This window comes from Carettochelys insculpta, chromosome 15 (assembly GCF_033958435.1).
Source record: "Carettochelys insculpta isolate YL-2023 chromosome 15, ASM3395843v1, whole genome shotgun sequence".
Classification (NCBI taxonomy): domain Eukaryota; kingdom Metazoa; phylum Chordata; order Testudines; family Carettochelyidae; genus Carettochelys; species Carettochelys insculpta.
In genome coordinates this window covers 21681909-21698622 of record NC_134151.1, presented here as the reverse complement: position 1 = coordinate 21698622, position 16714 = coordinate 21681909, and the positions used below count along the sequence as shown (strand labels likewise).

At 45.9% G+C, this 16714-nt stretch overlaps 1 protein-coding gene across 10 annotated transcripts in view; it reads left to right on the top strand.

Moving 5' to 3' along the window:
• Positions 1–16714, top strand: part of ARHGAP26 (Rho GTPase activating protein 26) — a 544666-nt gene that overhangs the window by 369474 nt on the left and 158478 nt on the right. The window lies entirely within an intron of this gene.

Genomic DNA, 16714 nt, shown 5'->3' with positions numbered 1-16714 from the left:
TTTAGTATTACAACACTTCTGCGTTTTTATACCAAAGCAAAGCAGCCAAACTCAACCTTGCGTTCCCATCCACTACATAGTCTGTGACCCTCTTCCCTTAAATTTTGCTGCTGGGAATTCTTTTCCAAAATTGTTTTTCATTTTCCTCTTCTAATTACACAAAATAGTAAAAGAGTAATTTCCCAGTGGAAATTAATGTGTCTTTTGAATTCACTCCAGTGCTTTAAACATCTGCATTCCAATCATTTTGGCTCATTCAGAAAAATAAATTAACTTGAATGCCTTCAGTCATAAGTCCCCAATGCAATACAAACTGTGCATATTTCTGATCTTCTCCTGCATTACACCATAACTAACTGGAAGTTGTGAACTGGTTTGATCACACCTTACCTCTGCTTCTCAGAGGTCACTCATCTGTTCTCTGTAGGTTCTTATGCTGTGCTCATCACTATAGTATCAGAGGTTTTGTTTTTTTTTTACAGTAAAACAGTACATTGAAACTCCCTTTAATTGAAACTAAGGTCAATGGTATCTGTTGCGAACACAAAATTAGAGTAAGAGCAAAATGACCAGGCAGATGATTAATTTGCTCAGGATTTTGATGTCAGCAATACTATGCTCCTGGGGCAAAGTAGTCAATGAAATATGTAGAAAGTACCATGTGAACATCTGTTGTCACTTTCAGTTGACATTATGAACAAGGAACAAGCTGCATTATCTCCTACCAATGTAAACACATTTATTTGAGCAATTGGATAAACAATAAATAGAACTGAGTGGACTTTTAGGCTGTAAAGTTTGTTTTTAAATGCAGATTTTTTGGTACATAATTCTACATTTACACGTTCAACTTTCATGAGATTGCACTATGGTACTTGTGTTGGGTGAATTGAAAATGTCTATTTTTTTTAGTGTGCAAATATTTGTAATCAAAAATAAAGTGAGCACGCTATGTATTCTGTGTTGTAATCAAAATCAAATGTAGGAGGCATCCAAAATATTTAAATAAATGTTACTCTTTAATTGTTAAACAGTGCAGTTAATTGCATGATTAATCACACATGTAATTTTTTAAAATGCTTGACAGCCCTAGTAAATAACAAAAAATACTGAGCAAATCTGAAATGTGATTTTGTGCCTGCAAACTTCAAGGCCGCCGCCGCCACCACAGTTAAGATTAAAAGCAGAAATATTTTTCAGCTGGGGAATTAATAAGCAAAAGATGTTTTGGATATGACTCACAACTCATTTTTTAGTTGCCCTGCACTCTCATGAAGGATCCTGTTCTTCTGTGTCTACATCTCTGAACAATGAACCCAGACATCTTTCTGTAGTGGGCTTTTGTGCTTCATGTCACCCTGCAACAGTCTCTGCTGATCTAAATTTGCCCATGATGAGGCATGGGGGAAGATGGTACAGGCATTTTTCCCATCTATGTGGTGGTACATTGCTCCCGTGTAACTCTGTTGGCTTTCCTTCATACCAGCATGCTTAGAATAGCTTTTCTGTAGACTAGACTTTTTGGTCCATTTTCTTATCAGCTCTTGGAGAGGTGTTGTAACATTGGCTAATCCTAAAACTCTTCGGTCCTTGTATAAAATTGACATGTGGGTCTCAGTCCAAACATTCTATACAACATGACTGCATTGACGCTGATGATCTTAGGATTCCATGACATTAAACATCTCTGTATCCTGTTTTGCTAACAACCAGCCAGCCAATCAACCCACCCACCATACCCCTCCACAACTGGGGGAAAAAGGAGATTTAAATACTTCATAGGCCTTAGTGATTCAGGCAGATCTTTGAAGGTGGCTCCAACAGCAAATCCAACATGCACGTTTGCTTGATTTGCCATGATTTGGGTTTACAACAAAGCTTGACTTGAATGCGATGAGATGAATGTTTGCAGTTAGCTAGAGCTGTTTTTCTGCGTTGAAGAGGTAGGGTTTGGCAGTCTTCTGAAAAAGAGCCCAGAAAGCTCTGTGACGGGTGGTTTCATAAATCTCTGAGGAGCTGGATGAGAAGAGAAGCTTTGGCGTTAAATAGCAAGAATAGTATGGGTCAACTGTCCTCTTACAAGAAACTGATATCTTACCATTGCTGCCCTCTTGGTATTTCAAGATGTAATTGTCTCTCCCTCTGTTACTACCTCATGTTTCTACAGTCACTGGTCTTACAGAGCCCACTTTCTTGGATGCTCTCAGCCCTGGCCATGGAGGGATTGGGACTTCTATCCCATTCAGGCTCCTTCCAACACTTCCTTCCCATTCTTTCTTCAGTTTTGAGCAGCACTGTATCTGTCTTGTCATTGCATTCCTCTGCCATCCACCTAGAGCCTCCCCATCTGCTTTCCTCTCTGATTTTGAGTGAAGGCATGTGTGTGCCCACATACTCCTGCTCTCTCTCTCTCTCTCTCTCTCTCTCTCTCAACTCTGCCCCATTACATTTCTGACCCCAATTGAAAATGAGTGAGACGCCTTTACTGAAAGTTCCTCACCCTCACCTTTTCGTTTGACCTGCAGCCCTGGCTGAATTGTCCCACTTGCCAAACTGGCTATTCGCTTGACTTGCTTTTTCCCAAGCACTGCCACTATGTCACTTTTCTCTCATGCTGACCATCCCCTGGTCTCTTGCAGTGATATCCACTGTTCCCCTCCACCTAGTGTCTTTAATTCCTGTGCCTTCTAGCCTGTCAGCACTTAAGGATTCATGTCTGTTCTCGGCCCTCTCCTTCCTTCCTATCTGCCATTCTATTGGTTTAGCTGTTCTCTCCCTGCTTCATTCTCTGCCATCCTAATGCTCTTGCCACTCCCTCTCATTGCAATATCTTTCCTAGCTGACCACTGTCATTTGCTTCTGTTCCTCCTGCTTGCAGATTGCTGGTGGAAAGCCCAGTGACCAAGCAGACTTCTTCCACTCCCTGTTTTTCTCTTCCTCCTTCAGTTCTGCCATCTTCCTAGCTAAGCAACTTTGCTGCTTTTACTCAGCTTCATCTCATGCCTCCAGTCCCAGCTACCTTTTCTGTCCCTTGGATTTGCTTCTCAAGCCTTCCCATCTCCTGCTTCCACTTCTCTCTGTGCACAAGATCTCACCAGTTTCTTCCAAGGGAAAACTAATTAGGACAGAGACAGGGTAGTATGTTGAGAAGTCTGAAGATGGTTTCTGTGAGTCCTGATACTCCTTCAGATGTGAAGGGTCTGCTTGGGTTTTCTTGTCTGAGTATCTTGGGAAGTATGTAGATGACCATACTTTTTTTTTTTCCTGCAACCATCTTGTCGGATCCACGAGGGCTTGCTGGGGGAAGGACTTCAGGATGACACCAAGTCTGGGAGACTATGGTCCAAAGCCATTTTTGCTAGCTATAAACATGGCCTCTGAAACCAGCAGGAGCATGCTGCCCTTCTGAAAGTTGACCATGTTTATGCCTGTGATGAGGCTGAATTATTCTTGGGCAAGAGGTCTCTCTATCTTCTGGGTAGAAGACTTACATGGCTTATTGTGGAAAGGAGAGAACACTATTTCTATCCTCTGCGATGAGCAACGAAATGTGTTCTAGTTTTATTTCTGTCCTGGGCCCAGGTACCAACAGGATACATGCTTTCAAATATTTCAAGAAAATAACTCTCTCGCCTGGCTTTAATATATTAAAATATATTTCCACCAGGGGAACTGCCTCACTGGCTCACTGTGTTTCAAATGTGCCTATGTCAAAACCGTTAATGATTTTGTAGGCAACAGGGATTTTGCAAAGCCTTTGAGTCTTTCAGTTGAAGGTTAGTATTTGCTTGTCTTTTCCAGTAGTGCTGAGGCAGTGTAGAGTTGTTGTCATGTGAGTGGTAGAAGCTAGCAAAATGTGTATTACTTAAAGGTATTGGCCCTTTAAAATGTATTTTCTTAGGAAACTTTCTCCGGAGCTACTGGGTTTTGCTGTTCCTGCTTTATATTGTATTTTTCCAGATGGGCTAAGTGAGGCCCAGGCAGGATAAGTGTCTTAACTCCAGGTCAGAGAGTGATTCAGTGCTCAGCTTTGGCTAGGACTGAGAGACCCGCCTCTCTGCTGGATCTATCCCCAGGCTTCTTCAGCGATGAGGTTAGTCTCTCTGGGAAGACACAAATGAGCCAACGGAAAAGAAGGATGAGTGAGGATGCTATTTCTTTTCTCCTTACTTCCTGGATTGTTTTTGCTTAGGACCAGTAGCAGATCAGTGTAAATATTCAGAGACTAGATCAACTACTAGATTAATCAACTACATAGGAGGCAGCTCAGTGGAAGCGTTTTAGCTAAAATATTGTTAATCGAGAGTAGGGAAAGGAAATGGAGGGAGGGTGCCATTGTGTAACCAGCCCATGAAGCTAACTGTCGCCTTTGTTCCATTTTCCCACTCACATCAAACCACTCTCTTTGCCTGCTTGCCTAGATTCGCTATTACCTAGCGTTCTCTATTTTCGCCTCCTTCATCTTAAGTGTGGTCTACATCTAAAACTTAGGATGACTTAAGGGTGTGAAAAATTCATGTCCCTTGAAAGATCTGGACAGTTAGGCTAACTTAAGCCGAGGAATAGTTTGGTTGACTAACTATTTCCCTCCCAAATGGTCCAGGGTTTACCATTCCTGTCCATGCCATGCTTTAACTTGTATGCATGAGTTGTTTGAGGGGCAGGGGTGATGGTTATATTGTAATTTTTGAATGCCACGCTTAGGTGTGGAGCTGTAGAAATAATTAATAATCGTTTCTCCAAAATAGATTATTAACCCTTCCACCCACCCCCGTTCAAGGAAAAAAATAATAATGTGTAGGAAACTCTGGGTTTGTGGCAGGTAGCGGGGAATATTCTATTGCAGATTAGGAGAGGAGCGTTTTGGCAATTTGAGGAAAGCGTTTTGAGATCAGGACAATCAAGGAGGATAATTTTGGCAGAGTTGAGACCTTGGATGTAGGATTGTTGGGATCTCCTCTGCTTTCTTTGCTGGTTAGTGAGTCCCATGAGTAACTGAGATGATCTTCTGTAGGCAACAAGCACATAATGATCCTTCCCATTTAGATTTTGAGGCGCCAACAAAGTTTCCCTTACTTTTTCAGTGGGAGACTTTCAAAGGTACAGATGGGAGATAGCTGCCCTATTCCTGTTGACTTGGAAAGGGAGTAGGGAACTTAATTATTCCTTATTATTTGTCTTGTTAAGCACCTAGGATCCCCAGTCATGGACCAGGATCCCATTGTGCAAAGAACTGTACAAACACAGAACAAAAAGAGCCTCAATAGCTCACAAAATACCTAGCAACCTTTAACATATGAGAGGAATTATCTGACTTTAAAAATATTTTATAGCTGAGTGACTGTGAGACATGTTTATCTTGCATAAAAACATTTTTAAATGACAGTGATCTAACACAATTCAAAATGAAGCTAGTTGTGGCTCCGTTGGATACTTTCTCTGACTGTCTGAATACCTAGGGTGGGTGGGAGTGGGGTTTGGCTGGACTTCAAGAGAAGTGATGTTTTTTAACTATTGTTTCTACATCCTAGGAAACTGAGGGGAAGTTGTTAAACGAGTGGAGGTTTCCCCTTTCTAATTAATCACTTGAATTTTCCATGTGTATCTGCATTTTCCACTGCTGCTCTGTTGAAATTTACTTAAAATGCTTCTCAGTGAAGTTTTCACTTTATTGGATACTTTAAAGATCTGTTTCTATAAACCAATTGACCTTTAGCTCATTTATTATGGAGAGAAACTACCGTATGTAAAACATGGTTTGTACCTTCCCTGGCTTTCAAGCTGCCTGCTGCTGGATTTCTCTTTGACATTCACACAGAGTAGGCTGACAGCTTGACCCAAGTAGTTTTTTTCTTTAGGTGGGAAATGTAATGGGTTATATAACTGGGCTAAGCAGTCCAGATGGCTGGCAGGTAGCCCAGCCAACTTCAGCTTTGGACACGCTTGGGAATGCCTGCACTTGCAATCAAACACAGGCTAATTCTTAATAAGAACCATCGTTTAGTTTAGTTCTGCCACACAGAGGAGCAAGACCTAAACTGAGAGTTCAAACCCCAGATGTTTCACTTCTAATTATCACCTGGAAATATCACTGTCAAAATGTGAGGTTAAAATCTGCATTTGAAGGAGGGAGAAGAGAGGGGGGGAACATGCATAGACTTCAGCAAGTTAGTTTTGTGTTGTACAGTAGGCAGGAAGGAAGGAAATAAGGAGTTGCTAGGGAGACTGGACAGTGAATGGCTCTTGTTTGAATGTTAGACATTAACAGCAGGATTACGAAACTTGTTGATTTTGCAACTTAAAATCAAGGCATAGTCCCTCTTCAAGTGGGTTCCATAGAATAATAGGGCACTAGAACCAGAAGACACCTCGAGGGACAGGGCCAAGCACAGTCTACACCATCCCTGAGAGATGTCTGTCTAACCTTTTCTTAAATATTGCTAGTGATGGAGATTCTGCAACCTCTCTGGACAATTTATTCCAATATTTAACCACCCTGACTGTTAAGAAGTTGTTCATAATGTCCAACGTAAACCTCCCTTGCTGCAGTTTAAGTCCATTGCATCTTGTCCTATCCTCAGAGGCCAAGGAGAACAATTTTTCTCCCCACTGGAAAGATGTGGGCTAAACAAAGTAGAAGTTCTCTCTTCTTTTTCTTTCCTCCTGGCTCTGAAACCTAGGTCGGTTAATTCTTGCGACACCAGAGCAAAGTCTGGGGGGTGGTGTGAAAACCCCGCCTGCAGACAAGATTAGAGCAGAGCTGATAAGACGGAGGCAGCCACAGGGGTCATTTCACCAAGGTTGTCAGGTGCCCTGCCTATAACAAGGTCAATTGCTGTATTCCACATGAGCCTTCCCAGCTCCGTGCTCTGCTGGCTTTCTGCTACTTGCTATGGTTCTGAGCTGGCCAGTCTTCTGCAACAGCGTGCCTGGTGCCGACAACTGAGGCATCGGAACAGCCTTTTTGGCTTAGACACTGCTATAGCCAGAGTGGAAACTTCTCCCTTCACTGTCTCTCCTGGATATTTAGACCTGTTGAACCTCTGTACACTCCCAGGTCTTCAAATAGCAGCACGCTAACAAGGCTTGTAGTAGCACACATGGCATTTTATTTAGCAGCATGGCAGTTTTGCCACTGCAAACAACTACCTGTTCTGCCTTTCCATAGTATATCGTAGCCACATCTAGTTGGAATGGGACAACAGCGAGATGAGGCAGGATCTCAACTCCATGGCAGCTGCAGTGGCTGTTCTGGTGCAGAAAAAAATTCAGGATTCCTTTTCCTTATTGGGAACATGTGTCCAACCAGTGGGTAAATTACTAATGATCGTAATAGCTGTTACACGTTGTAAAAATCTGACAGGTAAATCTGCCAGTTCTTTTGCATATTTGGCACTGGCAGAGGCAAAAGCAAATGATGTCTGGGAGTGATTAGTGAGCTGTATACAATTAGAATCTGTAGCCACTCAGTTCTGCTGGGCTGTGGGTGGGGGAAGTAGAACCCAAGCCCTGGGATTCCTGCTCCCTTTGAGACACTGCCACTCCCAGAGGAATCTGACAAGCTTCTAGCGATCAAGGCGTACAATTCTGACCGACTCATACCAGAGCTATGCAATTGAGGGGTGAGAAAAGCTGAGGATTATCTTTTCTCCTCCAATTGCAGGCTCACCTTCAGGCCTGTTTTTCCATGCCACATCGTTGCCGCCAGGGATTTTTATTTAAGAAATGCCCTGCCCGGCTGCCAAGGTTGAAAAATGGAAAAACAAAAGTGGGAAATGCAGAGGTGACCAAAAACTTCCGTTATAGCCAGAAAAACAGATGAATGAGAGAGCTGGATAGTAAATGCATTGCCAGTAAACCAGTAGCATAGGCAAACTGGGATTTAGGGTGGGCAGGAGACAGTGGTTGGAGTTATTGGGGCCACCACTCTCCTCTTCCAACCTCCTTGGGCAGTGGTAGGGGCCCTGGGAAAATGGGAGCTGAAAAAATGTGTATCCCTATGTGCACCCTTCCCCGCATCCTCAAGCATGCTATCCAGGGCAGGGCGTCAGAGTCTTCCCCTGCTCTGTCCACTCAGCATTCTCACCATGGAGCACAGTCAGGGGTCAGGGCCTTGCCCCATTCCAGTGCTTCAGCTGGGGTGTAGAGACTGGGGGCTCACAAGCTCCCACAAAACCGCTGGCTGGGCAGAGCAGGGCAAGGCTAGTGCCCTGAACTTGGACCCTGTCTGCAATGGCCCAGTGAGGTAGTCCTCATCCCCCACACTTCTCTCCCCACCTGGAGCACTGGAGCTGGGCAAGTTCCCAACCTGGGGCCCTGGCTGGAGTGAGGAGGGGGAAGCAGAGCAAGCGCTATAGCAGCAGCAAAGCTGAGACTGAGGTGGGTGAGCCTACATGATCAGTGGGTGGGTCACAGCCTGCTCAGACATCCAGCCATACAATATTCCATAAATAAGTTATACTTAGTTCCCCAAAGGGTCCCAAGCAGATGAATTTCAGAAGCCCATGCCTAATTCCAATCTCTGTTCTTCATCCTATATAGAAGAGGGCTCAAACACATTCAGGTTAACTTCAGCTTGCTCCCTCTGGCCTACCTCTTGCAAACTGCCTGCCAGTAGCTGATATGCTAGCCATGCTCACCATTTTGGGGAAAGCCACACTTTCTATTTACGTATTAATTTTCGCCTGTTTATCTCGCAAGTCGAAAATTGAAGAACTCGGTGGTGGTGGTGGTTTTGAGGCTTTCTGAATGTGAATCACAAGGAAATTGCACAGCGTTGCAGCATTTCCTTCTATTGCTCACTGCTTGAAAAACACTAAGCTCCTTCTTGAAAGCTGAGAGACTCTGCCAGGGCCCGCCCCCTTGACAGTAAGCTGTAGTCTAAACAGAAAGTCTGGGTAGAAGAATAGGTCTTGACTGCAAGAAAAATCCTTCGTTACAGGGCAGTGGCCAGATGAGGGCTCAGCAACCTTTCTGAGGCAGGGTGCCAAAATTTGACCTTTTGACCTCTATGCATGGTCTGAGAGCTGCTGATCCTTTTTAAAGCCTCTCATAGTCCCACTTACAACAGCTTCATTAATAAGTTATGATGCAGAGCTTTACCGTGTAGGTGGTGGTTGGTGGCATTGGGCCTTTCGTTAATCTACAGGCAGCATGGCTTTGAGCAAGGGCCCAGCTGCCTGGGGGAGGATGTGGGGACTGAACTCCTACCTCACATGCTGATAAAAATCCGTTGGCGTGCCACTCTGGGCACCTGTGCTGTGGGGTTGGTGACCCCTGGGCTAAATGATCAAATTGCTTTTTCCCTTTTGAGATTGTGGTGGGCGAAGAACTGGATGTCTTCTGATTTCTGTGGCTGTGCAAGTGTGCCCACACAGATGATTTCCTTCACATCTTATCTTTAAGTAGCAATGCCTGAGATATGCAGGTGGTCCCCGACTTACGAACACATCGACTTACAACTATTCGTACTTACGACCAACCTCTAGCACCCCTCCCCCCCATGCACCCCAGCATACTTCCCCCAGTGGGGGGCTCCAGCCACAAGCCTGGGGCTCCCCTGCAACCCCCATGCCCCAACCCCCCCCCCCCCCCCCCGGCCTCAACTCACCCTCACCTGGCCTTGACCTCTATGCGCCCCCAGAATACCCCTCTGCGCACCCCAGCTTATCTCCTCCAGTAAGGGGCTTTAGCCGCACACCTGGGGCTCCCCTCCAACCCCTGCAGACCTGGCCCCAACCCCCGTGCCCTAACCCCCCACCCCTCCCTGACCCCGTGCGGCCCCAGATCAACCCCTCCCCATGCAGCTTAGCTCAGCACGCATGGGGCTCCAACCTGCCCCTTGCTCAAGCACTCCACTCTAATGCACCCCTGCTCAAACACCCCCCACCATGGTCCCAGCTCACCCCCCCCCCACACATGCTTGGGGCTCCAAATTCAACTCGTGCTTGGGACTTCATATCCCAGCCCCCCAGCAGTGGTCCAACCCCCCTCCACTCAACCACCTCATCCCGGTGTGCACCCCCCATTCAACCCTCTTCCCGGCTCAACCCCTCCCTCCTATGGCCCCAGCTCACTCCCCCCCCTGCACTTGGGACTCTGGCTATCAGCCCACCCACTCCTACCTCAGTTCACTCTGTTCAACCCCCCCAATCTTCCATGGCCCCAGCTCACACTCCCCCGCATGTGGGGCTGCGGCTTCAACCTGTGCCTGGGGCTCCGGCTCCAGCCCCCTGGCCAGGTTCAAACAACGCCCCAACCCTCTGCTGCCCAGGTTCAACCCCCTGCAAGCCCCAGCTTGACTGCACCGTCCCACCACCCCAACCTACCCCAGTTTTAGCCCCTCTGCCCCCTCCCAGGGCCCCAACCCAAACCCTCCCTGACTTAGGCGAAATTCAAGGGATTACAGTATAAGCGTATTTCCGACTCATGACCAAATCGAGTTATGGCCAGGTGTTCAGAACGTAACCCGTTCATAATCTGTACATGTAGGTGTTTGCATAAAGCACTGTTGTCTTCCCAACTCTCAGAATTTAGGATACTGTCTTCTGCACCTCTTCTCCTGCACGGCACAATCAAGAGAGCCAAAACTTGACCAAGTCAAATGTTATCCGATACGTTCTAGGAATTGCAGCCTGACATCCAAACCTAAAACGATAGGGCTGCATCTAAAATCGATTATATGTGTAGGTGTGCATGTGTAGTGTTATAACAGCAACATTTAGTGAACTCGGAGTGGAAGCTGCTAGATTTCGTAACCCACCAACATAAACCCTAAACAAGGAAATAAGCAGTTAAGACACTGACTGCTTTCTCTTGCAAGTTCCTCTACTCACAGTCCGTCTGCTTCTCTTTCTAGCACCTGCAGCCCACACATTGGCACCTTCACCCTGAACAACTCCCAGTCATTGTTGAATTTCAACCATCCTTGGTAGCGTGTTCATGGGTTTAAAAATAAACAGATTAAATTTGTTCCATCCTCTGTTCTTAATGGGCATGTGAGTGAGGTACATGTCAGATTGGAAAGGGTGGCTGCAAGATACTTTTCTTCAATGCTTAGGAAAAAACCACATGATTTATGTAGTTAATGGTAGTGCTAAGTTTGGTATTAATTTTCATGTATTAGTTACAGAACTGAAATCCGTGTGTGTGTGTGTGTGTGTGTGTGTGTGTGTGTGTGTGTGTGTGTGTGTGTGTGTGTGTGTGTGTGTGTGTGTGTGTGTGTGTGTGTGTGTGTGTGTGTATTGTTGTACCAATGTCTATTGGTGAGAGAAGTTTTCCAGCCATATGGAGCTCCACTTCAGGTCTGGGAGCATCACAGCAAAATACAAGGTTGAAGGGATGGCTTAACATAAGTGGTTAGCACATATTGTAAGAGCATGTTCAAGGGGGGGAGGGGTAGCCCAGTGGTTCAGAGCATTAGCCCCCTAAATCAAGGGTTGTAAGTGCAATCCTTGAGGGGGCATTTACAAACGTGGGGTGGGGTGCAGATGGGTTGGTGCTTGGTTCCGCTAAGAGGGCGGGGGACTGAACTCAGTGACCTCCTGAGGTCCCTCCCGGTTCTGAGATGTGTATCTCTATATATTTAGATGTAATCAGTATAGGTTTGCCATTAATTGGTCAAAACGGGGGAGGTATAAATCCATGGACTGATAGAAACATGGCAGTGGAAACTAGAGAATCAGTGAAATACATTTTGAACATGGAATAATACAATTGCTTATTACCTTGCTTTTGTTATTTTTTGAGTGCATGTTTTACCACCAAGCCATCTGCCTACCTTAACACAAAGTTAAAGTGCGAGTGTGTTAATTTTCCCACGCTTATTAATGTGTGCATATTTAAAGTTTTTCCTCCACACAACTTAGCAAGATGTTTTAACAAACACATATTATGGAAAATTCACTTGGTGTTTTTCTTTCTTTCGAGTCATTGTGTTAAGTATTGAATTAGTGGTTTAATTTTGTCTCCAAATTAAAATGTGGGATAGAGGGGTTTTAATTTTACTTCATGTGACCTTAACTTGGGAATTGTTAGTTACACCTGTAAAATGCAAGCAAGCAAACAAGCAAAATCATTTGTAAATGAAGCCCAAAAGTTTCACATCTTGGTCCCAAAGTTCTTATTTCAGCATCCAAATTCAGAGGAGCTTAGCAGCTGCAGTTTCCATTACGTTGAAAGTGATCATGGTTTACTCAGCCTGGGACTCAGGTAATTAGCTGCTACAATGTGGATTTGGGACCTAGTTTTAAGGCACCAAAGTCTGAATATGTGCCAGTGTTTGTAACCTTAATAAAGAGGTTTGTTTCCAGAAACTGAGGTGATAAATATAGCTACTACCATTAGCTGGATTTTTTTTACTTGCCTATTAACAATGGACAGCGGATTTCCAGCCTTGTATTAAAACAACTCAAATTCCTAGTGAAGACTGTCTTGGATCCTGAAATTCAATCAGAAGGGAATAATTAGGGAAGACATTCTGGCACTGTGACCAGGGTTCCCTTCAATTTTTCCCATCCACGAGTGGAAAAAATTATGTGCACAGAGGCATATGTGGATGTGCACCACCAGAAGAAATACTGCTCACTGGGAGGCTCTGGTGAGCTCAGCACAGGGTCAGAAGTAGAGCGCAGAGTGAATGGTTTTGTCTCCTCCCTTGTGTGTGGGTAGATAGGTGAGCCATTTCTCTGTTTTCTGCAAAAGCAACGAGGGGTCCTGTGGCACCTTACAGGCTAACAGAAATGTATGAGCATAAGCTTTCGTGGGCAAAGACCCACTTCATCAGATGCAGGTGACCTGCATCTGATGAAGTGGGTCTTTGCCCACGAAAGCTTATGCTCATACATTTCTGTTAGTCTGTAGGGTGCCACAGGACCCCTCATTGCTTTTGCGGATCCTGACTAACACTTGCTCTGTTTTCTGTTGCTTTTCTAGTATCAGAACTGAGCAGACCTATTCGTGCCAGGAAAATCCAAATACCATCACAGTCTGGTATGCATAAATTATTATAGAGCAACCACAGGCTCAGAAAGCAAATAAAAAAGCTCTACATTTATGACTTTTAAAAAGTCTCAGGATTTTTAAGCCAATCTCCTGTTTCACTCCTGACTCTTGGATTTTGGATGATTTGGGGTTAACAATCATGAAATCCTGCAAACACGAACAGGCAAAATAATTGACCACCAAGAGACTTGAGCGTTCAGACTCCAACTGCACTTGTTTAGGCAAGCACTTTTAAACATGCATAAATGTATTGCTGACCTGAGATTTCAGATGGCTGCAAGTCCAGTTCATGGAAACTGTTGCCCACAGACCTCTCAAATTTTTTCAATCTTTTAAATGTTAAACTGTCATCTTTAGGCCAAATTGAAAGATGAAACTGGAGGGTGGTTAAAATGATATTAATCATGCGCTGAAAAGGTTAGGAGAAGGGAGTACAGCAAGAAAAGCAGTTGTCGAGTGGGTGCTAGAATGTGTACCTTTAAAATAGGACACGTCCTTTAATATCAAAGGTGGTGAAGTGGAAAGCAGTTGTTACACGTGGTTAGACTCCCTACCATTATCATCAAGTGGTTATAAATAGCTGGAAAAAAAATCTACACAAGTCTAATTAACTTTCTCCACTTTTAAAAGGTTTTGGTTTTTCTGGGGCTGCAATACAGGTTCTGTCTCCCACCCCATGTATATTTTGCACTTCTGCCCCAGAGAAAGACATTTATTTTTCTAGGTTTGTCCTTAGTCCACTTAGGCAAAAGAGAACTGGAAAAGATTGCCCAAGATAGGGAACACTGGCGAATGGCCGTCAAAAGCCTATGCTCCAAGATGTAGGAGTGAAAGAGGTTTGCTACTACCCATGCTGTATTGAGCATAACATTTTGGAACTGGACTATTAAAGTCCAAGTTGATGTCTGGCTTGGTGTACTGCCTGAAGCAGATGACATCTTCATGCCCGTGTAATAGATCCATCCTGTCACCATCTTTCACTTACACAGGTAGATTTAATGCCCTGTGTTTGTTTGCACCTATCCAGAACATGTTCAAACAGATTGATATATTTGTGTACCTAAAAACTAATTTGGGGAAGAAAAGTGATGCTATGCCAGTACCGCAAAGAGGATTTAAGCTGGTTAGTGCTGGCAGAGTTTTGGATGTGCTATACTGATATTTATGACAGGGGAACAGATGATAGTCCCTAAGGTGCTATTAAAAACTGTTGTTTGGACCTTTTGAATAATTCGTTAACAGAGCTTCAGCTGAAGTTGGGAAGCTGGCTCTTGTCCTAATAAGCACCTCTCTTCAAAGAATATAGGGCACTTCAAGTAGGTGTACCTGTTCTGTGCGGGGGAAGCTCAACACATCACTTGATGTTTTGGATGGTGCTGGATTTTTCATACTGAAGATGAGATGGAATCCTATGTAGTCCAGACCTTTCCCTGGGGAAAAGGACACTTTTTTCTTGGGGCGGGGTTCAGGGAGTTTTAAGAAGAGAAAGATGGGTTTTGTAACAGTGAAGTGGCCCAAGACATCCAATTTCAAATTACTGACAGAATCTAACCACAGTGTAAGAAATTCCATTTCAAGCACAGTGGCCTTTCTGTGAAATTGAAATGCTGTTTCACTAATGGCACTCAACAAAAAGCACGAATGTTAGGGAATTGGTCTAAAGGATTGACACACACAAAAATCTCTTTTCACAATAAGGGTAGATGGAGGATTAGACACACATCATTTGAAAGCCATGTGACAAATAGAAATACAAATGCCCCTTTTTACTCTATCTACATGCTTTGCTGTTAATACCCATATAGGGCACTGATGTGATGTTCAGGGCCATTCCTAGGGTGGCACGGGGCTCAGGACAGCCTCCTGCTTCAGGCCCCACTCCGCCCCTCTTCTGCCCCCAGTCCATTCTTTTCCCCAGCTCCACCGTGCCCCATTCCAGCCCTGTTCCAGAGCTCCCTTGCCTGAGCCATATAAGCTGGAGGATTAAGGAGAGGGTCCTGTCGCAGGGCCCAGGACAACCTCCTGCCTCAGGCCTCACCCCACCTCTGTTCTGCCCCCGCTCCACTCCTTTCCCCAGCCCTGTCCCTGCCCCCAGCCCTTTGCTCCCTCCCCTGAGCAATGTGAACAGGGGGATTACTGGGCTGGGGGGCGTGTCCTGGTGCAGGGCCATAGCAAGGGCTTCCTTCTGCTGCTGCCGTCACTGTGCGGTGAGAGCCAGAGCGGCCCAGAAGCCTGCTTTCTCCATTCAGCCGTCCTCTCCCAGCCCATTGTGCTCTGCTTCTCCGCAGTGGCAGGAAATGGAGTGCCCTGGGGCTGGGACACTCTGCTGCTGCTGTGGTGAAGTTGAGCACCGTGGGGCGTGAGAGGGTGGCGGGGCAGAGCAGGCTGCTGGGCCACTCTGGAGCCTGCCACTACAGCAAGTGCAGGGGTGGGAGGGATTGCTACAGCCCCATCCCAGGCTATCCCCCAGGGTGCCATGGGGCCTCCAAAGGGCCGGGGCAGCTGCTGCAAACTGTTCTGGGGACGGGAGGGCTGGGGGTGTGTGTACTCTGCAGCTGGGAGTGAAGGTCTCAGTTAAGGCAACATCTACACAGGGCAAAGAAAGATGACGGCAGATGCACAATTCTAGCTATGGCAATTGTGTATCTGTGCTCAGCTTACTTGGCCTTCCTGGCTGCAGATCAATGGGAGAAACTCTCCTGTTGCCTCCACTGCTCCTCACATCAAGTTCAGGGATTAACTGTGACCCATGAAAGTTCGATTTCATGCGTCCCTACCAGATGCATGAAATAAAACCCCTGCAGATCGACCCTGAGTGGGTCAATCTCCTGGGCTTGTGTAGACATAGACTTGTGCTCATTCAGCTCTAGCCAGTCTGCTAAATCAGTGGTCAACAATCTTATCACCTCATGACACATTTCAGCACTCATTCGAACTTCGCAGCACACTCAATATACATAACATAGTTCTTCCGTCCCCAGTGCCTCTGCTCTAATTCAATGCCCTCTCCCAGAGCCAGGCACCCTCGGCCCCTTGCTCTAACCCAATCCCCTTCCCTTCCTCCAGAACCAGGCACCCCCAGCTCCCCTCTGTAACTCAACTCCCCACCCTTCCTCCAGAGCCAGGCACTCCCAGCTCTCCCCTGCTCTAACCCAATGCTGGTGATGCCTCAGAGTTGCCACTGCTCCGGCCATGTGCTTCTCCCACCAAGCAGTGGGTTGCATTCACCGATGGGTGGTCCCATCACATGGCTCTGAGGCACACTAAGTGCTGCTTCTCAGCACATCAGTGTGCCATGGCACACTGGGTGCAGAGCACTGTACTAAATATAGCAGGGTGGATATTGTGTCGTCTGCAGCAGCTCGGGCTTATCATCCATGTGCAAACACACCCAACGCCTGGGGTCCAAACCAGCTGGAGCCACTGCCAGTGCTGCAGCATGCAGCTGTCTGCCCTAAACACAAGAGCTCAAGCCAGGCAAGCAGGAATCTGGGACACACGCTCCAAGCAGCACCGTAGACATATCCAATGTGTCTCTGAAACCTGCTTCCCTTCTCTTCCCTTTCTTTTAAGCACTCATTTGTCACAATCACCCTCGTCTGACCAGATCAGAGTCGGGGGCGGGGGCGGGGGGGGGTGAAATACATGTGGGCAACCAGAACTCCCACTGTGACTTTCATTATGTGGGAACCAGTGATGTGCGTTTCAACAG